The sequence below is a fragment of the Delphinus delphis genome, chromosome 9, assembly GCF_949987515.2.
Source record: "Delphinus delphis chromosome 9, mDelDel1.2, whole genome shotgun sequence".
NCBI lineage: Eukaryota > Metazoa > Chordata > Mammalia > Artiodactyla > Delphinidae > Delphinus > Delphinus delphis.
The window spans coordinates 102,734,776-102,759,407 of NC_082691.1; the positions used below are offsets into that span (position 1 = coordinate 102,734,776).

The window sequence follows — 24,632 nt, forward strand, 5'->3', positions numbered from 1 at the left end:
CTCTTTCTGAGTTTTCATTGTTAGTGTATAGGAATGCCAGATATTTCTGTGCATTAATTTTATATCCTGCAACCTTACCAAATTCATTGATTAGTTCTAGTAGCTTTCTGGTGGCACCTTTAGGATTTTCTGGTGGTATCATGTCATCTGCAAACAGTGACAGTTTTACTTCTTATTTTCCAATTTTTATTTCTTTTTCTTCTCTGATTGCCGTGGCTAGGACTTCCAATACTATGTTGAATAAGAGTGGTGAGAGTGGACATCCTTGTCTAGTTCCTGATCTTAGTGGAAATGTTTTCAGTTTTTCACCATTGAGTATGATGTTTGCTGTGGGTTTGTCATATATGCCCTTTATTATGTTGAGGTAGGTTCTCAGTAGGCCCATTTTCTAGAGAGTTTTTATCATAAATGGGTGTTGAATTTTGTCAAAAGCTTTTTCTGCATCTACTGGGACGATCATATGGTTTTTATTCCTTAATTTGTTAATGTGGTGTATCACATTGATTGATTTGCATATATTGATGACTCTTTGCATCCCTGGGATAAATCCCACTTGATCATGGTGTATGATCCTTTTAATATATTGTTGGATTCTGTTTGCTAGTATTTTGTTCAGGATTTTTGCATCCATGTTCATCAGTGATATTGGTCTGTAATTTTCTTTTTGTGTGATATCTTTCTCTGGTTTTGGTATTAGGGTGATGGTGGCTTCACAGAATGAATTTGGGAGTGTTCCTCCCTCTGAAATTTTTTGGAAGAGTTTGAGAAGGATCGGTGTTAGCTCTTTTCTAAATAGTTTATAGAATTCGCCTGTGAAGCCATCTGGTCCTGTATCCTTAATACTTTAAATTTCTTGGTTGATTAGTCATTGAAAGAGGTATAAACATCACTATTATTTTAGATTTATCACATTTCCATGTTATTCTCTCAATTCTGAATTTATTCAGTTTGTAGCTATATGGGGTTCATACCTGTTCCAAATTGTTATAGTTTCCTGGTGATTTGTCTCTTTTATAATTCATTAGTTATATGCGCTGCATCAAGTAAACTTTGCCTGATACTAATGATGAAACATCAACTTTCCTTTGGTTGGTATTTGTCCCGTTTTCTTCTCTTACATTATTTTCAGCACTTGTTTCAGACCAAATGAAAATGTATCTTTTATCTGGGAGGTTTTATCCAATTACATTTCCTGTGTATGTTCGTTCAAATAGGCCTGAATCTACACCCTTACTTTGTGCCTTATGTTTGCTAGACTTTTGCTTGTTTTCCTACCCTCATCCCTATACTATCTTCTTGAAAACAAATCAAGGTGTTTTATAGTTTCTTTTTTTTCTCTACTGGTTGGGAAGTTATACATCTTATACCTATTCTTTGTGGTGGTTAAGCTTAATTAATTAATTAATTTATTTTTTTTGCGGTACGCGGGCCTCTCACTGTTGTGGCCTTTCCCATTGCGGAGCACAGGCTCTGGACGCGCAGGCTCAGTGGCCATGGCTCATGGGCCCAGCCGCTCCGCAGCATGTGGGATCCTCCCGGACCGGGGCACGAACCCGTGTCCCCTGCATCGGCTGGCGGACTCTCAACCACTGCGCCACCAGGGAAGCCCAAGCTTAATTTTTAATTAAAAACCAGTTTGAAAAAAATCTCAAACTTACAGAAAAGTTGCAATTACAGCACAAAGAATACTGATGCAAACATCTTTATGTAATACTTAATGTGTATTTCCTACAAACAAGGGCATTCTCCTATATAACTGTAATACAACCGTGAACATTTTGGAAGTAGTATACCTGCATTCTTACCAGTTGATGCAAAGACTTCATTCTCATTTTCCTTAGTGTTCCAATAATTTCCTTTAGAGTTAAAGGATCCGATTCAGAATCACAAATAACTTAAATTGTCACCTTTCCTTAATCTGGAAAGGTTCTTCGTTTTTTCCTTGATTTTACGTCCTTGGCTCTTTCGAAGATTTTAGGCCAGTTATTCTGTAGAATGCCCCTCAATCTGGCTTCATCCAATGTTTCCTAATTCCTGTTAAAGATGCACACCCTGAATCTAATCATACCACAGAAATGCCATGTGTTTCGTTCTTGGTATCCTATCAGGTGTTGTGTAATTCCAGTTAGTCCTTTTGTCACTTTAAGCACTTGATGAAGGTGGTATTTCTCCATGTAAGTTTGCTCTTTTTCCCTTTATAATTAATAAGTTCTTTGTGGTGAGAGACTGAGACTATGAAAATATCTAATTTCCCATCAGATTTTCAATTTATTAACTGTATCAGTATAGACTCATGGCTTCCTTTTTCACTCAAGGTGTTACAGTCTCCTATTAATGATATTTATTTTCATGTTCAAATTGTTCCAAATTTGGTCAGTGGGAGCCTCTTTAACCTGACTGTTATCTTTTGATGTGTCCCGTCGTTTTTGTGTATTTCCTATCCCTTACTTCCTATTTCTGTTACAATGATTCTGCTCCAAACCTGAAATCTGCCATATCTCCAAGCATTGCTGACTTCTTACAGTGGAGGATGATACTGAGACACCAAGATCTGGGCACTAGGTGCTCAGCTCTAATGGGAGGTCACAGCTCCCACCACCCAGGTGACACAGTGAGAAGTTAAATGTCTGTTAGTTTTTCTCTTTAAACTTTAATTTGAGATGAGCCACATCCACAGGGTGTTTATACCTGGTAACAGCCAGCACTCCTCAGTTGACTGTGGGGAGTCTCAAATGGCAGGCTCACAGGGAAGGCAGAGGCTTGTCTACCTGAAGAATCTTCATGGGCCCCATACAGTCAATCAATTTTCCTACCACCACACTGAGCCCAGGCTTAGCTGGAATGGGTGTGGAGGGAGTCTCTTGGGGTCTATGTAGGTGCCTAGAAAGACCTGAGGGTAACTTTTGGAATAGTAAGTGGAAAGCTTTCCTTATATGGGGACTGTTTCTAATGAAATCCTCCTTAGCGTGTCAGGAAGTGGAACACATCGCTAGGGACCTTGGCAGTGGTGGGGGGGATCATGGGCATCTGAACATTTAACAGTGGGAGATGTGATTGTTCTGGAAGATGCCTGGGTGCAGCTGTTAGTGACCCAGGATCATTCAACATTTGGAGACAGGAAAAAAGCTGGTATCAGGTCCAGTGGGGCCCAGATGGCTGGGGGAAACTAAAGACAGAGACTTCTTCCCCAGGAGGGAAACAATGGGAGGAGTAGACCTCAGAGAGGCAAGAGGTCTTGGGATTGTTAAGAAAAGAATGTCCATCGACAGATGAATGGATAAAGAAGGTGTGGTATTGATATATATACACAATGGAATACTACTCAGCCATAAAAAAGAATGAAATAATGCCATTTGCAGCAACTTGGATGGACCTAGAGATTACCATACTAAGTGAAGTAAACCAGACAGAGAAAGACAAATATCATATATCGCTTGTATGTGGAATCTAAAAAAAAAAAAAGATACAAACGAACTTATATACAAAATAGAAATTGACTCACAGACACAGAAAACAAAATTATGTTTACCAAAGGGGAAAGGGGGGATAAATTAGGAGTTTGGGATTAATATATACACACTACTGTATATAAAATAGATAACCAACAAGAACATACTATGTAGCACAGGGAACTGTATTCAATATCTTGTAATAATCTGTAAGGGAAAAGAATTCATATATATATATATATGTATATGAATCACTTTGCTGTACACCTGAAACTAACACAACACTGTAAATCAACTACACTTCAATTAAAAAAAAAAGGAACTCAGATTAGGAGATGGGAATGTAACAAGACCCGGTTACCGGAAGTGGGACCCGGGTAAGCTGGTAAGATGGCGCAGTGGTTAAGCCCGGGGCTGGCTTCCTGCCCTTGAGCTCGGGCTCCACCTCTGTCGACGGCTGTGATCTAGGGCACAGGGTGTAACCTCTCTGTGCCTCCATGACCTCTTCTGCAAACTGGGATCGTGAACCAGCCACACCACAGGGTCGTGGGGAGGGTGACATAACACAAGTTAAGGTTTAAACAGTGACAGATACAGATGTTAGCTGCTATTTTCACTTAAGGACAAAGCAGAAGGCCAGTCGTTGGAACCAAGGCCCGAGGTCAGGCCAAGTTTTCAGCCAGTTTGACTCGTTCTCTCTGCTTGGACGTTGAACTTGATCCAAGGCTTTGAGGAGAGGCAGGTGGGCAGGGGGCGTGGTGGTGGCGGGGGAAGAAAACTCCCAACTTGGCAGCTGGAGCGTGGAGTGTGTCTCAGACTATCGCTTCTCCCAGGGGCAACGATGCTCCCTCGCTGGGAGCCACTCGGTGCAAGTCCGCCAGGCCTGTGTCAGTTCCTCCATCATCTCGGGTTGGACTGAGGGAGTCACGATGTTTTCTATTTCTTTGGAGACAAGGGAAAGCCACGCAAACATGGCAAACAACGGCCAGTTCTGCAAGCATCTTTCCTCCCCTCCCCACCTCCCTTCCCCGAAAGCACTGGAGCAAAGGGAATGAGAGTAAATTGAAAAGCAAACTCACCTTACAAGCACATAAAAAAGATCAAGTGCAAGGGTGGGGGAGGAGAGGAGGTCCTTAGGGAGGACCTTAGGGAGGCCCTTAGCCGGGCCTTGGGGAGACTTAAGAGGAATCCCAGGATTGAGCCATAAAAATTTATGGCATCCTAGGAATAGTTGAACGTTTCCTTGTTTGTGGTGCTGAGATTTTATGAGCCAAACAGGCGATCTTTAAAGCTTGTTTTCCTTTGCTCTTCAATAGGTTTAATTAAGCTTGGACTTGAGGCTTCAGGTTGTTTGAAAACTTGAGATTTACAACAAAACGACCCAAGTAACCTATATAACCAGTGAAACAGGTAAGGACTGGATTGGTTACGTGCGCGTCCCCAATGGGCTAATAATTTGACACCCTTTCAAAGCAAAAATTTTAATGTTTTTCCTTAGCCATCACTCAGAGCATGCTGAAACAAAAATCTTTAAGCTGTGTTCGGGACTCCCCTGGTGGCGCAGTGGTTAAGAATCCACCTGCCAATGCAGGGGACATGGGTTTGAGCCCTGGTCCAGGAAGATCCCACATGCCGCAGAGCAACTAAGCCCGTGTGCCACAACTACTGAGCCTGCATTCCAGAGCCCTCGAGCCACAACTGAAGCCTGCGCGCCTAGAGCCCGTGCTCCGCAACAAGAGAAGCCCCGCTTGCCGCAACTAGAGAAAGCTCATGCACAGCAATGAAGACCCAACGCAGCCAAAAATAAATTTAAAAAAAAAAAATCTTTAAGCTGTGTTTACACATCTTCTGTTGGACAGTGGTTACCATGGAACATTGGATGGTAACTCATCGTTCTGAGGGTCAAGCCTAGTGAGCTCCCTGACTCGTGGTGCTGAGGGAAACCGCCCCCACCCCTCTATTTCCTCTGAATGACGTGATGGGTCCCCTGCCCACTAGAAGCTTCTGGTATGTTTAAATGAGCTACGGGCTTAGACTTGAACACTTGGGGGTGAAGACAGGCACAGAACACTCTCATTCTCCCCGAAGCAGAAGTTCCTACCGGACACCCAATCCCTCCAGCTCCACAGAGGCCTGCCCTTGACTCACGGCAGACACTCTGTATCAATATGGCAACCGAAGCTGCCTCTGTCCCAGCGACTTCTTTATGTGTGGAATTTCTCCAAGAGGCATGAAAAATAAGTAACTACATCACAACTTAGTGTCTTTTCTTCTCTGTGTCCACTGTGTTTGATTAGTCTTCAGCTCCGGGTCCAAATTTTACTAGGTTACAACGTCTGTGGGCTGTTCAGCTTCCAGCAACCTTTTAGACAGGCCATTTAAAGATTCGCGGGACACCATCCATAAAAGTCATGGGCGTTGCCTCTTTGGATGAGGAACAAGAACTAGTCAAGATTTTCCGGTTCAAGTTCTTCATTTTACGCATGGGAAAAGCGAGGCCCCCAAGGATACAGTGACTGGTGCAAAGCTACTCCATTTCCTGCAGAAGACCTGGGTCTCGAAGCTGGCTCTCCCGGATCTCACTTCTGCTTTCGTCCCACGCGTGGCAGGGATGCACATTCTTAATTATTCTATTAAGCAGATACAGTCAGCACTAACATTTGCACCAGGTCCAATGTTAGCAAGTATTAGCACTAGTCAATCAGTGCTATTATCATCCCCATGCCACAGAGGAGGAGCCCTAGAAAGGCTACTGACTTGCAAGGGCAGAGTTTGTGAAAGGCTGTGTGCCCTGAGAGCACAGCAGCTCTACCCCAGAGTCCATGCTCCAGCTGCCCCCATGCTCTGTCATCTCCACTGTTCCACGCTACAAGCAGGTATATAGGTGTCGGCCCTTGAGATACAATATCTCCATCTGGAAAGACAGACCTTAGCTCAACAGGCAACATCAAATCAAGGTTTGACTACGTATCAGCTCGAAAGTTACTTTTCAGGAATGGTTTTCTTTCCAATGTTAAGATCCTTTGAGGATCTCAAAAAAAAATCATTTCTTTCTCCTCATTGTTGCCTTGTGGGCCGAAGGAATGTTAATATGTTTATCTTCGGTGTCCTAATTATTCAAAGGGTTATTCAAAGGGAAAGAGAGAGCTAGGCTGTTTTCCCATGCAAGTCTCAGCCAGGAGAGTTCTTTTTTCCCCTTGATATAGAAAGCAAAGCAAGAAACATAATAATTCTCAAAGATGACTCACACCTGCTAAGATTCCTGTGTTATGGGCAAATATCAAAGCCACCAGAGACTTAAGCTGTTTTTGGCTTTCTCAGCTATTTTGTGATAGAATGGAGGGGAATGATGTGAAGAGAGTCATTTGATTTGAGGTTGGAGTGAAGGTAAGTGTTTATCTTAAATCAGTCTGAAAAATCCTATAGTTCTTTAGGGGTCAATCAGCACTATTAATGAAAAGGCGAGGTGAATACACAATGAGAGCTAATGGGTCTTTTTAAAACGTTTCACCTGGGATTTAACCCACAATCTGCCACTCTTGGGCTATGTGAACGTGGGCAAAGTCATAGCATTTTTTTGGCCTAGACTCTAGAAAATGGACTTATTCTGAATGAACATGACTATGTTTTTGGGTTGACGTTGGGACACGTGCATGGGAGCTGCGTGAGAGAGAGATGCATGTTGGGGGGAAGGTAGCATGGTCCTTCTTGCCGGGGAGAGGAGGCTCCGATGGGGAACTCACGTGGCAGCTCAGGGGGTGAACAGGTGGTGGACCACCTTAGCCTGGCGAGGAAAGGGCTGTCATTTCATTTTATCATTATTATTTTTTTTTTTTTTGCAGTACGCGGGTCTCTCACTGTTGTGGCCTCTCCCGTTGCAGAGCACAGGCTCCGGACGCGCAGGCTCAGCGGCCATGGCTCACGGGCCCAGCCGCCCCGCGCCATGTGGGATCTTCCCGGACCGGGGCACGAACCCGTGTCCCCTGCATCGGCAGGCGGGCTCTCAACCACTGCGCCACCAGGGAAGCCCAGGGCTGTCATTTCAGCAGAGTGCCAGCCTCTGGGACTTTGGTAGAAGAGGATGCAAGTCACCCGTGCCTCTGATTTTGGCCATGAGAACGGTAATTGGAAGCGATGAACAAAGTCAGTTAACAATATTCACGAGTCCGTGAGAAAAGACGCCTTACAGAAGGCTAAAGGTGCACAACATGTGAAAAGAATCCTCAGATCATTTTAGAGACATTTGGTGAAAATTGAAAATGTCCCATCATAACCGAACTACAAATTTCAGCCACAAATAGAAATGCTAAGTGAGAGCTACAGTGGAGAAGGGGTAGAAGAGTCGAGAGAGATGGGAACAAGGGCAGGGGAGGGGAAAGGAATTACGTCGGAGGGAAACGGATTAATGGAAAACCCAACTAATGAGGCCCTCGAGGTGAGCTCCCCCCCCTGCCCCCGTCCCCCAGTACCACTGGGAATTGGGATTTACTCTTGAAATGGTTTTGGGAGAAAGGGCTCAGACTTGTGGGGAGAGCGTCAGGGCAAGTTTACTGAGCTTATCAAAGGGGATGTCTCTGCCTATCCTCTCTGGGAATGAACCCTGGGGTATTCGTCAGCTGGGGCTGCCATCACTAATGGCACAGAACTTAAACACCAGAACTTTATCTGTTCACGGTTCTGGAGGCTGGAAGCCCACAATGAAGGTATCAGCCGGGTCGGTTCCCCCAGAGGCCTCCTTGGCTTGCAGATGGCCGTCTCTTCACCAGGTCCTCACAGAGCCGTCCCTCTTTACACAGCACTCCTGGCTCTCTTTCTGTGTGTCCAAATTTCCTCTTCTTATAAGGACACCAGTCAGACTTGATTATCAACCACTCTAAGGACATCATTTTGCCTTAAACACCTCTTTCAAGGCCCTATTTCCAAATACAGTCGTGTTCTGAGGCGCTGGGGGTTAAAACTTCAGCATAGGAATTTGGAGGGGGCGGACACAACTCAGCCCATGACACCGGGGAAGAGGGAGAACAAAGACTGCGATACACAAGTCCAGTGAAAGAGGAAGGCGTGTGACGGGTGCTGAAGGAAAACAAAGCATCCATACAGTATAAGACATAGAATAAAAAGTCGTCAAACAGTACAGTTCTCTTGCTGGGATTAAGACTTCTTTTGGCCCTGGCACCTTCAGAGACTATGGACTCCAGTGACGAAAGCTCAGAAAGCATGCCAAATGTGGCCTGAATCAACACCCCTCATTTACTTCCCACTTAGCTTCACCAGAGGAGTCTTGCTGACTCTCCGTGACAGGTAGGCATCCTATGGTCAAAAAGATTTGTGGTAGGTTATGAAAACATCAGGGGATTATGTTCTAGTATCAGTGGTAGCCAGACTGGAGTTATTGCATCTTGACGTGGTACGGTGGTGATGTCTCAGTAGGCTGAGCAAAGATTAAACTGCACGTGTTATACAGAGAAAACACTTGTCATAGTTCCCTGCTGTCATGTTACTTGCTGGACACCATTGTCTGACCCAGGCCTGGACATCACAATTTTACATGCTGGGGAGCCCCCTGGCTTTAGCCAAGACCCTCTCTTTCTGGAAGCAACGTTCAGGACACTTGTTTGTTTGTCTTGTGGGGGGTCGTTAGCCGTATTTGGATGGGCAGGATGGAGCTTGTCTTGAGAAGCTTCCCTCTCATCCTTCCGCTGCCTGCACCTGCCAGCTAGCTCTCTGCCTCAGAGACTCCTCAGTCATCTCTTGTTGTCCTGAAGTCTGAATGTTTGTTAAAAGTAGGTGTAGCAGGTGAGTGATAGTTCAGACAGGTTCATGTGCGTAATTTCCTTCAACTTGGCTAAGGCAAGGTCCATGGTCAGAAACAAGAGTTTCTGGCACTTGGTGTTTTGCGAGTAATTGGAGTCTGGTGGTTACCGTCAGGAGAGAGATTGTAAATGGAACCGAAACAGCTCCACGTCCTTGTTTTTTTTTCATTTATTTTCTCTATCGTTTTCCTGTTTTGAATTGCCTTCATTTCTGTTCTTAGAGTCATTCTATCCTTCCTTTGGGTTTGTTTTGCTCTTCTTCTTCTAGCTTTTTGAAGTGGGAGGTTATATTATTGATTTGAGACTTTTCCTCTTTTCTGATACAGACGTTCGTGCCGTTAATGTCCCCTCCACTACTACTTTAGCTGTGCCCCACGAATTTTGATTTGTTCCATTTTCATTTTCTTTCAGTTCCATGTATTTTAAAATAATTTCCTTGAGACTTCCTTTTCACCCAAGGATTATTTAGACGGGTGCCATTTAGCTTCCGAGTATTTGGAGATTTTCCTTTTATCTGATATTTTTTTCTAGTTTGATTTCATTGTGGTCAGAGAACACAGTCTGTGACTTCACTTCCTCTAATTTTGTGAGGTTTGTTTTACAGCTCAGGACAAGGTCTATTTTTTTTTTTAGTTTTATTATTTGGCTGCATCAGGTCTTAGTGCGGCACACGGGATCTTTAGTTGCAGTGCATGCACTCTTTGGTGTGGCGTGTGGGCTTCTCTAGTTGTGGTGCGCAGTCTCATTAGTTGTGGCACGGGGGCTTAGTTGCCACGTGGCATGTGGGATCCTAGTTCCTCAATCAGGGATCAAACTCACGTCTCCTACATTGGAAAGTGGATTCTTAACCACTGGACCACCAGGGAAATCCCGGATAAGGTCTATTTTAGTACTTTTTTTCATGGACACTTGAAAAGAATATGTATTCTACTGTTATTGGATGGAGTATTATATAAATGTTGATTGGATCTTGTTGCTTGATGGTGTTGTTGAGTTCTTCTGTATCCTTCCTGAGTTTCAGTCTAGTTATGTCAATTGTTGAGAGATGGGTGTTGCAGTCTTCAACTATAAGTAGAGATTTATCTGTTTCTCCTTTAGTTCTATCAGTTTTTGCTTCACATATTTTGCAGCTCGGTTGTTTGGTGCATACACAATTAGGATTGATATGTCTTCTTGGTAGATTGACCCATTTACTGCTGTATAATGTCTCTTTTTGTCTATTAATTTTGTTTTGTCTGAAGTTTACTAATATCTGATATTAATATAGAGACTCCTGATTTCTTTTGATTAATGATTGCATAGTACATCTTTTTTCATTCTTTTACTTTCAAATTGCCTGCATGTTTATATTTGAAGTGAGTTTATTGCAGACAACATATAGTTGGGTAATGTTTTTTTAATCCACACTGCCAACTTCTTTCTTTAAACTGTTATATTTAGAGCATTTACATTTGAGTCATTATTGATATGTTAGGGCATAAGCTTGCCCTTTTATTTTTGCTTTTCATTTGTTCTCTTTGTTTTTCATTTCTCTGTTTTCATTTTCCTGCCTTCCAATGGGTTTATTGAATTTTTTTTTTTTGGATTTCATTTTGATATATCTATGATGCTTTTGAGTGTAACAATTTATATAGGTTTTTACTGGTTGCTTTAGGTATTGCATTTTATATATATATATATATAAAGCTTGTCACCTGTATTGGAGTCATCATATTACCAGGTTGAATGTATTTATCTTGTTTTGTGTGTTTCCAGGAACTGTGGTTTGGTGTCTGCCATTAATTTTGGAAATTTCTCTGCCATATTACTTTAAATATTTCTCCTGTTCCCTTTTCTCCTCTTCCAGCATTCCAATTATGTTTATTTATTTTTCTCTATTAGGTGAGAAAGAAGGCTGGAGGGGGTTGGAGTGGGAAGAATTCTCCTCCACCTGCTGGGATAAATTTCTGACAAAATTTTTTCCCCTAGAGTAGGCTTTTGTTGTGAAACCAGACTGGGCATACTTTGCAATGTTTACTCCTCTCCCCCCGTCAGAGCTGTGAGGGGAACTTTCTCAAATCTACTCTGTGAGAACCTGGTGAAGTTTCTGGAGGAAAAGCCCATGGAAGTGTGGCTGCACCTCCCTCCAAGCTTCAGCCCAAAGGAGTCTCTTACGCTTATGCCAGTAACCTCAGCCTCCAGCAATCCATCAGAATTATCACTTAGGTGTTCTGCCAGTTTATGGCTGCAGGTAACGATCTCAGCTGTGACTCTTTGTATCCACAGATTTGGAGGAGGGGGCGTTTTCTCTGCCACTTCAGTCCTCTAATGGGGCCAGTAAAAATCTTTGACTTTTCAGTATGTCCAACTTTTTCTGGTTATAAGGACAAAAGTGACGACTTCCAAGCTCTTTACATATTTGATCTGAGTCTGGAAGTCTTTCACACTATATTTTCATTGTTGTTTACGTGAGTTCATTGAAGGAAGAGACTGCAAGTTCAGGATCTAGGATGCTGACTGGAGAGAAAGTAAGATTCAAAAATAATTAGGTAAATAAATTAAATGCTCCTTTGAAGGGGCTAAAGCCATCAGCATTTTAAAGATGGGAAAACTAGAGTTCAGATATTAAACAATTCAGCTTAACAATCAGTAGGGACCATATCCTGGACCTTTGATCCAAATTTTATATTCTTTTTTTCTTTTTTTTTTTTCTGGTACGCAGGCCTCTCACTGCTGTGGCCCCTCCCGTTGCAGAGCACAGGCTCCGGACGTGCAGGCTCAGCGGCCATGGCTCACGGGCCCAGCCGCTCCGCGGCATGTGGGATCTTCCCGGACCGGGGCACAAACCCGTGTCCCCTGCATTGGCAGGCGAACCCTCAACCACTGCGCCACCAGGGAAGCCCCAGATTTTATATTCTTGCTGTAAGCAACCTTTGTAATTTAATGTTATACTACACTTACTCAGTGCTGTATAAATTAAAGGGAGGGGAAAATGGTATGTGCTGAAGTAATGAGGACTAAATTTATAGAAGTTATTTATAGAATATATTGAACTAGATTCCAAAGGAGGCTAGACTTTACTTGATTGATGGGAGAGAGGGCTCCAGGTGTTTTCTAGGGAACAGAGTAAGAAAAATGAGCATTGCTTGATGGGAATAAGCCACCACATGAAATGAAGCTGGAGAGTAAAGTGGGGCTAACCGTCTCATTTGAAAATTAAAAATAATTCCATCTTGTGTTTCACAATCTGGACAAGTAGTTCTTGGTTTCATGTCAGAGTGACCAGGTGGTTAACTCTTCCACGGCATTTAAGATTGATAGTTAGCGGGTCTTTCCTCAGTGACTTGCCTCTCCTCCTGCACCATGAGGTCAGAAAACAAGACTTATGCATGTTGTTCTCTAATGCAGCACCCAGACAGTGCCTTTTGGAGGGGGCACATAGGAAGGCTGTGGGGAAAGAACGGATGCCTTGCCAGGGTGGCGAGTACTGTGTCTGCCTGAAGGTTTGTGCGTCAGTACCCGGAAGCAGGTAAGAATGAGCTGACGTTCCCGTGTGGATGGAAAGGATGAGCTAAAGAAGGGCAATGCCAATCAAGAGAGGCTTGAGGCACCAAAACAGTTTCAGAAATTAATGACCCAACTAACTCCTCGAATTGTAATAATGCTAAGAGTCTTCCAGAGATGCACCTTTAGGAAAAACACTCAAATACGTTTGGGGCTTGAACATCCCAGCCAGACTAGTCACAGACTGTCTTACAATCAAAGCAACGGGAGCTAGAGGAGGACTTATCTTCCTCCTTTGCCTTCCGATCCACAAAATTTCTCTGAGGCCCAGCCAAGAGAGGCTGCTTGCTTGAAGCTGGACATGTCCACTGGTCAGTGATGTTGCCTCCGGAAGAACTTTGGGCTGTAACCTTGGAGATGACGGTGGTCTGTCGGGTGTGGAAGTGGTGGGGTCCTGGGAATCTGGGGTATAGTCTTTGAGCCAGCTTCTTGATATGGTGTTCTCAGAGGGGAATACCCTCTGTCTCCCAAATTCTTAATTCCTTTCTCAGCTCAAAGAGTCAGACCCTTCGTCTCGACCATGAAATGATGTGGATATGATGCTTTCTAAGTGTGGCAACGAAGTCAATGAAGAAGTAGGATTTAGATAAAGCCATGGATTCATAACAGACAATTAGGACTGAAGTGTGAGAAGTAGGCCATCTCAGGACACGTGTATTACGAAGTACTTCCCACTATTAGAAGTTTTCTAGAACGCCCCTGAAAGATGGCAGCTTAGCCACAACTTTATTAATAGCTCCTGTTCCAGGGAGTTTCTGCCTTATAAGTCACCTGAGCAACATGGTGTCATAGCTGGAGTTGTCAGGAGTTTATGGAGATTAAATCTGCCTCAATAGAAGAAAGGGAAACTAGGGATAGCTGAGGCTGAGGAATGAGGTTGATATTGTGGAATATTATGGAATAAAAACGTGTCCTGTACAAAGGGTCTCTTACAGCCATCTTAGAGATGCTTAAGTAGGTAGCCAGGGGCTCATGACCAAGGTAATAAGGAATAACCCTGAGCTTGCAAAATAAAGACTAAAACAGGAATGGTGGGCTGGAAAAAGACAAGAAGAGGATTGTGGAAATCAGGGTGAAGGCAAAAGAGTGCAGCCAAGCTGGCCGGCATGGCATTCCAGAGCCAGGGACTTGGTAATATCTCCCTAATCCCCCTCTGCAGTGTCTCTGATCCTTTGGGAGCATCTCTCTGCCTAATTATGCAGCCATGTAACTGTCAGGTAAGAAAGAAAATTAACCCTGTTTAGGCAAGCATCTGGCAGATGGAGGAGCGATTCATTACTCCCAGAAATGCATCTTGCTTCTGTCAACCTAAAGAAAGTGAAATGTTTTCTCCTGGAAATGTAATCATGGACGTTACTCCATCACACTGTTAAACTTCCGCTTTCTCCCTAAAGAACTTTTTTCTCCTACTTGGAGATGTTGCAGAATCCATTATTTGATACGATGCCGGTTGTTATAAGTAACATTTCTTCCTGCACTAACTAGATAGAAATGCTCAATTTAATATATTGGATTTGGGGAAACCATTTTCCCATCGTCTCCAATTAATTGCACATTATAACATGTTAATTATAAGTGTAAATATAATGTCAAGGGGATTCAGGGAAAATATGCAATGACTTTCAAAAGGAAATTCAGAATCTATCTGTGGTTGGGTTTTTGGTGTGTATGTATGTAGTTTCTGTGATGTCTCTTTTCCAAGGTCAGAGCTTCTCCGAGCTGCCTGCCGTAGGTGTATAATAAAGATGTAGGTAAGGAACAGAGAGCGGTAAACGGTAGATACGGGTTTTAGCCTAATATCCGTCTCTTTGACACACAGCCAACTGGAGGAAATAGCAGGGTATCTGTTTTCGTATTTTTTTCGTACACTCTACATCCATTGTGATTGTGTTTATATGTCATCAGGGTACCACAAACTCCTTAAGCTTTTTTCAAGTATTTGGAGATTTGCCTGTTGATGCTAGAGCTGCAGCAGCCTAATATTCTTCTTTTTTAAAAAATTGAAGTACAGTTGATTTACAAGGTTGTGTTAGTTTCAGGTGTGCAGCAAAGTGATTCAGTTATGTGTGTATGCGTGTGCATCTGTATATACGTATTCTTTTTCATATTCTCTTCCATTGTAGGTTATTACAAGATATTGAACATAGTTCCCTGTGCTATACAGTAGGTCTTTGTTGTTTATCTATTTTATATACAGTAGTATGTATCTGTTCATCCCAAACTCCTAATTTATCCCACCCCCTCCTTTCCCCTTTGGGAACCATAAGTTTGTTTTCTATCTGTGAGTCTATTTTGTTTTATAAATAAGTTCATTTGTATTATTTTTTAGACTCCACCTATAAGTGATATCATATATTTGTCTTTCTCTGACTTCACTTAGTATGATAATCTCTAGGTTCATCCATGTTGCTGAAAACGGCAAGATTTCATTCTTTTTTATGTCTGAGTAATATTCCACTGTATCTATGTACCACATCTTCTTTATCCACTCATCTGTTGATGGGCATTTAGGTTGCTTCCATGTCTTGACTATTGTCAATAGTGCTGCTATGTACATTGGGGTGCATGTATCTTTTTTTTTTTAACATCTTTATTGGGGTATAATTGCTTTACAATGGTGTGTTAGTTTCTGCTTTATAACAAAGTGAATCAGTCATACATAAACATATGTTCCCATATATCTTCCCTCTTGCGTCTCCCTCCCTCCCACCCACCCTATCCCGCCCCTCCAGGCTGTCACAAAGCACCGAGCCAATATCCCTGTGCCATGCGGCTGCTTCCCACTACCTATCTACCTTACTACGTTTGTTAGTGTGTATATGTCCATGACTCTCTCTCGCCCTGTCACAGCTCACCCTTCCCCCTCCCCATAACCTCAAGTCCGTTTTCTAGGAGGTCTGCATCTTTATTCCTGCCTTACCCCTAGGTTCTTCATGACATTTTTTTTTTCTTAAATTCCATATATATGTGTTAGCATACGGTATTTGTCTTTTTCTTTCTGACTTACTTCACTCTGTATGACAGACTCTAGGTCTATCCAGCTCATTACAAATAGGTCAATTTCGTTTCTTTTTATGGCTGAGTAATATTCCATTGTATATATGTGCCACATCTTTATCCATTCATCCGATGATGGACACTTAGGTTGTTTCCATCTCCGGGCTATTGTAAATAGAGCTGCAATGAACATTTTGGTACATGACTCTTTTTGAATTTTGGTTTTCTCAGGGAATCTGTCCAGTAGTGGGATTGCTGGGTCATATGGTAGTTCTATTTGTAGTTTTTTAAGGAACCTCCATACTGTTCTCCATAGTGGCTGAACCAATTCACATTCCCACCAGCAGTGCAAGAGTGTTCCCTTTTCTCCACACCCTCTCCAGCATTTATTGTTTCTAGATTTTTTGATGATGGCCATTCTGACTGGTGTGAGATGATATCTCATTGTAGTTTTGATTTGCATTTCTCTAATGATTAATGATGTTGAGCATTCTATCATGTGTTTGTTAGCAGTCTGTATATCTTCTTTGGAGAAATGTCTATTTAGGTCTTCTGCCCATTTTTGGATTGGGTTGTTTGTTTTTTTGATATTGAGCTGCATGAGCTGCTTGTAAATTTTGGAGATTAATCCTTTGTCGGTTGCTTCATTTGCAAATATTTTCTCCCATTCTGAGGGTTGTCTTTTGGTCTTGTTTATGGTTTCCTTTGCTGTGCAAAAGCTTTGAAGTTTCATTAGGTCCCATTTGTTTATTTTTGTTTTTATTTCCATTACTCTAGGAGGTGGGTCGGAAAGGATCTTGCTGTGATTTATGTCATAGAGTGTTCTGCCTATGTTTTCCTCTAAGAGTTTGATAGTTTCTGGCCTTACATTTAGGTCTTTAATCCATTTTGAGCTTATTTTGTGTATGGTGTTAGGGAGTGATCTAAGCTCATACTTTTACATGTACCTGTCCAGTTTTCCCAGCACCACTTATTGAAGAGGCTGTCCTTTCTCCACTGTACATTCCTGCCACCTTTATCAAAGATAAGGTGTCCATATGTGCGTGGGTTTATCTCTGGGCTTTCTATCCTGTTCCATTGATCTATCTTTCTGTTTTTGTGCCAGTACCAGACTGTCTTGATAACTGTAGCTTTGTAGTATAGTCTGAAGTCAGGGAGCCTGATTCCTCCAGTTCCTTTTTTTGTTCTCAAGATTGCTTTGGCTATTCGGGGTCTTTTGTGTTTCCATACAAATTGCAAAAATTTTTGTTCTAGTTCTGTGAAAAATGCCAGTGGTAGTTTGATAGGGATTGCATTGAATCTGTAGATTGCTTTGGGTAGTAGAGTCATTTTCACAATGTTGATTCTTCCAATCCAAGAACATGGTATATCTCTCCATCTATTTGTATCATCTTTAATTTCTTTCATCAGTGTCGTATAATTTTCTGCATACAGGTCTTTTGTCTCCTTCGGTAGGTTTATTCCTAGATATTTTATTCTTTTTGTTGCAATGGTAAATGGGAGTGTTTTCTTGATTTCACTTTCAGATTTTTCATCATTCGTATATAGGAATGCCAGAGATTTCTGTGCATTAATTTTGTATCCTGCCACTTTACCAAATTCATTGATTAGCTCTAGTAGTTTTCTGGTAGCATCTTTAGGATTCTCTATGTATAGGATCATGTCATCTGCAAACACTGACAGCTTTACTTCTTCTTTTCCGATTTGGATTCCTTTTATTTCCTTTTCTTCTCTGATTGCTGTGGCTAAAACTTCCAAAACTATGTTGAATAAGAGTGGTGAGAGTGGGCAACCTTGTCTTGTTCCTGATCTTAGTGGAAATGCTTTCAGTTTTTCACCATTGAGGAGGATGTTTGCTGTGGGCTTGTCATATATGGCCTTTATTATGTTGAGGAAAGTTCCCTCTATGCCTACTTTCTGCAGGGTTTTTATCATAAATGGGTGTTGAATTTTGTCAAAAGCTTTCTCTGCATCTATTGAGATGATCATATGGTTTTTCTCCTTCAATTCGTTAATATGGTTTATCACATTGATAGATTTGCGTATATTGAAGAATCCTTGCATTCCTGGAATAAACCCCACTTGATCATGGTGTATGATCCTTTTAATGGGCTGTTGGATTCTGTTTGCTAGTATTTTGTTGAGGATTTTTGCATCTATGTTCATCAGTGATATTGGCCTGTAGTTTTCTTTCTTTGTGACATCCTTGTCTGGTTTTGGTATCAAGGTGATGGTGGCCTCGTAGAAGGAGTTTGGGAGTGTTCCTCCCTCTGCTATATTTTTGAAGAGTTTGAGAAGGATAGGTGTTAGCTCTTCTCTAAATGTTTGATAGAATTCGCCTGTGAAGCCATCTGGTCCTGGGCTTTTGTTTGTTGGAAGATTTTTAATCACAGTTTCAATTTCAGTGCTTGTAATTGGTCTGTTCATAGTTTCTATTTCTTCCTGATTCAGTCTTGGCAGGTTGTGCATTTCTAAGAATTTGTCCATTTCTTCCAGGTTGTCCATTTTATTGGCATAGAGTTGCTTGTAGTAATCTCTCATGATCTTTTTTATTTCTGTAGTGTCAGTTGTTACCTCTCCTTTTTCATTTCTAATTCTATTGATTTGAGTCTTCTCCCTTTTTTTCTTGATGAGTCTGGCTAGTGGTTTATCTATTTTGTTTATCTTCTCAAAGAACCAGCTTTTAGTTTTATTGATCTTTGCTATTGTTTCCTTCATTTCTTTTTCATTTATTTCTGATCTGATTTTTATGATTTCTTTCCTTCTGCTAGCTTTGGGGTTTTTTTGTTCTTCTTTCTCTAATTGCTTGAGGTGCAAGGTTAGGTTGTTTATTCGAGATGTTTCCTGCTTCTTAAGGTGGGCTTGTATTGCTATAAACTTCCCCCTTAGAACTGCTTTTGCTGCATCCCATAGGTTTTGGGTCGTTGTGTCTCCATTGTCATTTGTTTCTAGGTATTTTTTGATTTCCTCTTTGATTTCTTCAGTGATCACTTCATTATTAAGTAGTGTGTTGTTTAGCCTCCATGTGTTTGTATTTTTTTTTTTTAAATTAGTTTTTATCTTATTTATTTTTGGCTGTGTTGGTTCTTCGTTGCTGCACATGGGCTTTCACTAGTTGTGGCGAGTGGGGGCCACTCTTCCTTGCAGTGCACGGGCTTCTCATTTTGGTGGCTTCTCTTGTTGCGGAGCACGGACTCCAGAGCACAGGCTCAGTAGTTGTGGCGCACAGGGTTAGTTGCTCCACAGCATGTGGGATCCTCCCAGGCCAGGGCTCGAACCCGTATCCCCTGCATTGGCAGGCGGATTCTCAACCACTGCGCCACCAGGGAAGTCACCATGTGTTTGTATTTTTTACAGATCTTTTCCTGTAATTGATATCTAGTCTCATGGCGTTGTGGTCAGAAAAGATACTTGATACAATTTCAATTTTCTTAAATTTACCAAGGCTTGATTTGTGACCCAAGATATGATCTATCCTGGAGAATGTTCCATGAGCACTTGAGAAAAATGTGTATTCTGTTGTTTTTGGATGGAGTGTCCTATAAATATCAATTAAGTCCATCTTGTTTAATGTATCATTTAAAGCTTGTGTTTCCTTATTTATTTTCATTTTGGATGATCTGTCCATTGGTGAAAGTGGGGTGTTAAAGTCCCCTACTATGAATGTGTTACTGTCGATTTCCGCTTTTATGGGTGTTAGTATTTGCCTTATGTATTGAGGTGCTACTATGTTGGGTGCATAAATATTTACAATTGTTATATCTTCTTCTTGGATCGATCCCTTGATCATGATGTAGTGTCCTTGTCTCTTTTAATAGTCCTTATTTTAAAGTCTATTTTGTCTGATATGAGAATTGCTACTCCAGCTTTCTTTTGGTTTCCATTTGCATGGAATATCTTTTTCCATCCCCTTACTTTCAGTCTGTATGTGTCTCTAGGTCTGAAGTGGGTCTCTTGTAGACAGCATATATAAGGGTCTTGTTTTTGTATCCATTCAGCTAATCTATGTCTTTTGGTGGGAGCATTTAGTCCATTTACATTTAAGGTAATTATCGATATGTATGTTCCTATTCCCATTTTCTAAATTGTTTTGGGTTTGTTATTATAGGTCTTTTCCTTCTCTTGTGTTTCTTGCCTAGAGAAGATCCTTTAGCATTTGTTGTAAAGCTGGTTTGGTGGTGCTGAACTCTCTCAGCTTTTGCTTGTCTGTAAAGGTTTTAATTTCTCCATCAAATGTGAATGAGATCCTTGCTGGGTAGAGTAGTCTTGGCTGCAGGTTTTTCTCCTTCATCACTTTCAGTATGTCCTGCCACTCCCTTCTGGCTTGTAGGGTTTCTGCTGAGAGATCAGCTGTTAACCTTATGGGGATTCCCTTATGTGTTATTTGTTGTTTTTCCCTTGCTGCTTTTAATATGCTTTCTTTGTATTTAATTTTTGACAGTTTGATTAATATGTGTCTTGGCGTATTTCTCCTTGTATTTATCCTGTATGGGACTCTCTGTGCTTCCTGGACTTGATTAACTATTTCCTTTCCCATATTAGGGAAGTTTTCAACTATAATCTCTTCAAATATTTTCTCAGTCCCTTTCTTTTTCTCTTCTTCTTCTGGAACCCCTATAATTCGAATGTTGGTGCGTTTAATGTTGTCCCAGAGGTCCCTGAGACTCTCCTCAGTTCTTTTCATTCTTTTTTCTGTATTCTGCTCTGCAGTAGTTATTTCCACTATTTTATCTTCCAGGTCACTTATCCGTTCTTCTGCCTCAGTTATTCTGCTATTGATCCCATCTAGAGTACTTTTAATTTCATTTATTGTGTTGTTCATCGTTGCTTGTTTCATCTTTATTTCTTCTAGGTCCTTGTTAACTGTTTCTTGCATTTTGTCCATTCTATTTCCAAGATTTCGGATCATCTTTACTATCATTATTCTGAATTCTTTTTCAGGTAGACTGCCTATTTCCTCTTCATTTGTTAGGTCTGGTGCATTTTTATCTTGCTCCTTCATCTGCTGTGTGTTTTTCTGTCTTCTCATTTTGCTTATCTTACTGTGTTTGGGGTCTCCTTTTTGCAGACTGCAGGTTCGTAGTTCCCGCTGTTTTTGATGTCTGTCTCCAGTGGCTAAGGTTGGTTCAGTAGGTTGTGTAGGCTTCCTGGTGGAGGGGACTAGTGCCTGTGTTGTGGTGGATGAGGCTGGATCTTGTCTCTCTAGTGGGCAGGTCCACGTCTGGTGGTGTGTTTTGGAGTGTCTGTGGCCTTATTATGATTTTAGGCAGCCTCTCTGCTAATGGGTGGGGTTGTGTTCCTGTTTTGCTAGTTGTTTGGCATAGGTTGTCCAGCACTGTGGCTTGCTGGTCGTTGAGTGAAGCTGGGTGCTGGTGTTAAGATGGAGATCTCTGGGAGATTTTCGCCGTTTGATATTATGTGGAGCTGGGAGGTCTCTTGTTGACCAGTGTCCTGAAGTTGGCTCTCCTACCTCAGAGGCAGAGCCCTGACTCCTGGCTGGAGCACCAAGAGCCTTTCATCCACACGGCTCAGAATAAAAGGGAGAAAAAGTAGAGGGAATTAGTAGAAGTATGAGGAAAGAAAGAAGGAAAGGAGGGAAGGAAGGAAGGAAGGAAGAAAGAAAGAAAGAAAGAAGCAAAGAAGGAAAGAAGGCAAGAAGGAAAGAAAGGAGGCAGGGTGGGAGGGAGGGAGGAAGGAAGGAAGGAGGGAAAGAAGGAAAAAAGACAAAGAAAGAAGATACAGTAAGAATAAAATAAAGTATAATAAAGTTATTGAATTAAAAAATTCTTATTTAGAAAAAAAGAAGGGACGGATAGAACCTTAGGACAAATGTTGGAAGCAAAGCTATACAGACAAAATCTTACACAGAAGCATACACATACACCCTCACTAAAAGAGGTAAAGGGGGAAAAATCATAAATCTTGCTGTCAGAGACCACCTCCTCAATTTGGGATGATTCATTGTCTAAAGGAGGGAAGGAAGGAAGGAAAGAAAGAGAAAGAACGAAGGTAAAGTATAATAACGTTATTAAAATTAAAATTGATTATTACGAAAAAAAATTTTTAAAAAAAACTATGGACAGATAGAACCCTAGGACAAATGGTGGAAACAAGACTACAGACAAGATCTCACACAGAAGCATACACATACACATTCACAAAAAGAGGAATAGGGAAGAAAATCACAGATCTTGCTCCTAAAGTCCACTTCCTTAATTTGGGATGGTTCGTCGTCTATTCAGGTATCCCACAGATGCAGGGTATATCAAGTTGATTGTGGAGCTTTAATCCGCTGCTCCTGAGGCTGCTGGGAGAGATTTCCTTTTCTCTTCTTTGTTCTCGCAGCTCCCAGGGGCTCAGCTTTGGATTTGGCCCCGCCTCTGCGTGTAGGTCGCTGGAGGGCGTCTGTTTTTTGCTCAGACAGGACGGGGTTAAAGGAGCCGCTGATTCGGGGGCTCTGGCGCACTCAGGCTGGCGGGGAGGGAGGGGCATGGCGTTCGGGGCGGGGAGGGAGGGGCACGGAGTGCGGGGCGGGCCTGCGGCGGCAGAGGCCGGCGTGACGTTGCAGCAGCCTGAGGCGCCGTGCGTTCTCCCGGGGAAGTTGTCCCTGGATCCCGGGACCCTGGCAGTGGCGGGCTGCACAGGCTCCGCGGAAGAGGGGTGTGGAGAGTGACCTGTGCTCGCACACAGGCCCCTTGGTGGCGGCAGCAGCAGCCGCCTTAGCGTCTCCCACCCGTCTCTGGGGTCCGTGCTTTTAGCCGCGGCTCGCGCCCGTCTCTGGAGCTCCTTTAAGCAGCGCTCGTAATCCCTTCTCCTTGCGCACCAGGAAACAAAGAGGTAAGAAAAAGTCTCTTGCCTCTTCGGCAGGTGCAGACTTTTCCCCGGACTCCCTCCCGGCTAGCCGTGGTGCACTAACTCCCTGCAGGCTGTGTTCACGCCGCCAACCCCAGTCCTCTCCCTGCGCTCCGTCCGAAACCGAAACCCGAGCCTCAGAGCCTCAGCTCGCAGCCCCGCCCGCCCCGGCGGGTGAGCAGACAAGCCTCTCGGGCTGGTGAGTGCTGGTCGGCACCGATCCTCTGTGCGGGAATCTCCCCGCTTTGCCCTCCGCACCCGTTGCTGTGCACTCCTCCGCGGCTTCGAAGTTCCCCCCTCTGCCACCCGCAGTCTCCGCCCGCGAAGGGGCTTCCTAGTGTGTGGAAACTTTTCCTCCTAAACAGCTCCCTCCCATTGGTGCAGGTGCCGTCCCTATTCTTTTGTCTCTGTTTTTTCTTTTGCCCTACCCAGGTACGTGGGGAGTTTCTTGCCTTTTGGGAGGTCTGAGGTCTTCTGCCAGCGTTCAGTAGGTGTTCTGTAGGAGTTGTTCCACGTGTAGATGTATTTCTGGTGTATCCGTGGGGAGGAAGGTGATCTCCGCGTCTTACTCTTCCGCCATCTTCAAGGTCCCCCCGCTTGTATCTTTCTGAATTAGAGATTTTGTCTTTTCCGAAGTAATATTCTTATTTCCATTATCGCTGAATTTCAGTCTTCCCCTCAGGATGCACATGGAAAGGCTCTGAGCTGGAAAAACTGTAAGGCCAGAGGCAGAAGATGACATTTATGGGCAACTCTGTCTTGGTCATAACTCTATTCCTCCACCATCCCTTGGTGTCAGACATTCAGCCAAACACTAATATAGAGGAAAGAGCTGTTTACTTTTATTAGCCCATTAAGCAAATGCTTACCATGCTCCTACCATGCTGGACAGTGTGGTAGCCCTGGTGCAGAAGAAGAAACACACAGACGGACCCTCACCGATGAGGGAAGAACAACGGGCTTGAGGCACATACAGCCTCCCCTCAGGGATGGAGTCCCGTGCCCAGGGCGCCCACAGACCCTTGCCAGTGGAGGAAGCAGGGCTGGAGCATTTTCTAGGAACAGATAACACACTTGGCCAGACCACGGTGAAGCCAAGAGCACACCTGTCTGAGAATGGGATCTTCTCTGGCTGCCACTGAATAGCAGTGTGATTGGGGGCCGCTGACTCAAATCACCTGCAGGCCCAGTGTCCTCATTCATTGAATGAAGGGATTTAGAGGAAACTTCCCCACTCCTGGGCATATATCAGGAGAAAACCATAATTCAAAAAGATACATGCACCCCAATGTTCACTGCAGCACCATTTACAATAGCAAGGACACGGACACAACTTAATGTCCATTGACAGATGAATGGATAGAGAAGATGTGGTACGTATATACAATGGAATATTACTCAGCCATAAAAAAGAATGAAATAATGCCATTTGCAGCAACATGGATGGACCTAAAAATCATCATACTAAGTGAAGTAAGTCAGACAGAGAAAGACAAATATATGATATCACTTATATGTAGAATCTAATTTAAAAAATGATACAAATGAACTTATTTACAAAACGGAAACAGACTCACAGATATCAAAAACAAACTTATGGGTACCAAAGGGGAAACCTGGGGGGGAGGGATAAATCAGGAGCTTGGGATTAACATACACACTCTACTATATTATAAGATAGATAACCAACAAGGACCTATTGTATAGCACAGGGAACTCTACTCAATACTCTGTAAAAACCTATATGAGAAAATAATCTGAAAAAGAATGAATATATGTATATGTATAACTGAATCACTTTGCTGTACATCTGAAACTAACAGAACATTGTAAATCAACTATACTCCAATAAAATTAAAAAAAATAAAATCAAGGAAGTTTTTAAAAAAATACAGTTGATACAAACAAGCAATACTCACTCCAGGTTTCTATATATAAAATACAGTACATGTATGTGAAATTAAAATCAGTAAAAATG

The 24,632-nt window shown here is 42.6% G+C and overlaps 1 long non-coding RNA gene across 3 annotated transcripts in view; it reads left to right on the forward strand.

Annotated features, from left to right (window-relative positions):
- Nucleotides 1-4,959: 4,959 nt before the first annotated feature.
- Nucleotides 4,960-24,632, forward strand: part of LOC132431322 (uncharacterized) — a 30,960-nt gene continuing 11,287 nt past the window's right edge. For 2 of the 3 annotated variants that reach the window (XR_011246626.1, XR_009520704.2), the window contains exons 1-2: nucleotides 4,960-7,570; nucleotides 12,650-12,770. This is a non-coding gene — a long non-coding RNA (uncharacterized lncRNA). The remainder of the gene's footprint in view (nucleotides 7,571-12,649; nucleotides 12,771-24,632) is intronic. The other variant, XR_011246627.1, reaches the window with a different exon arrangement.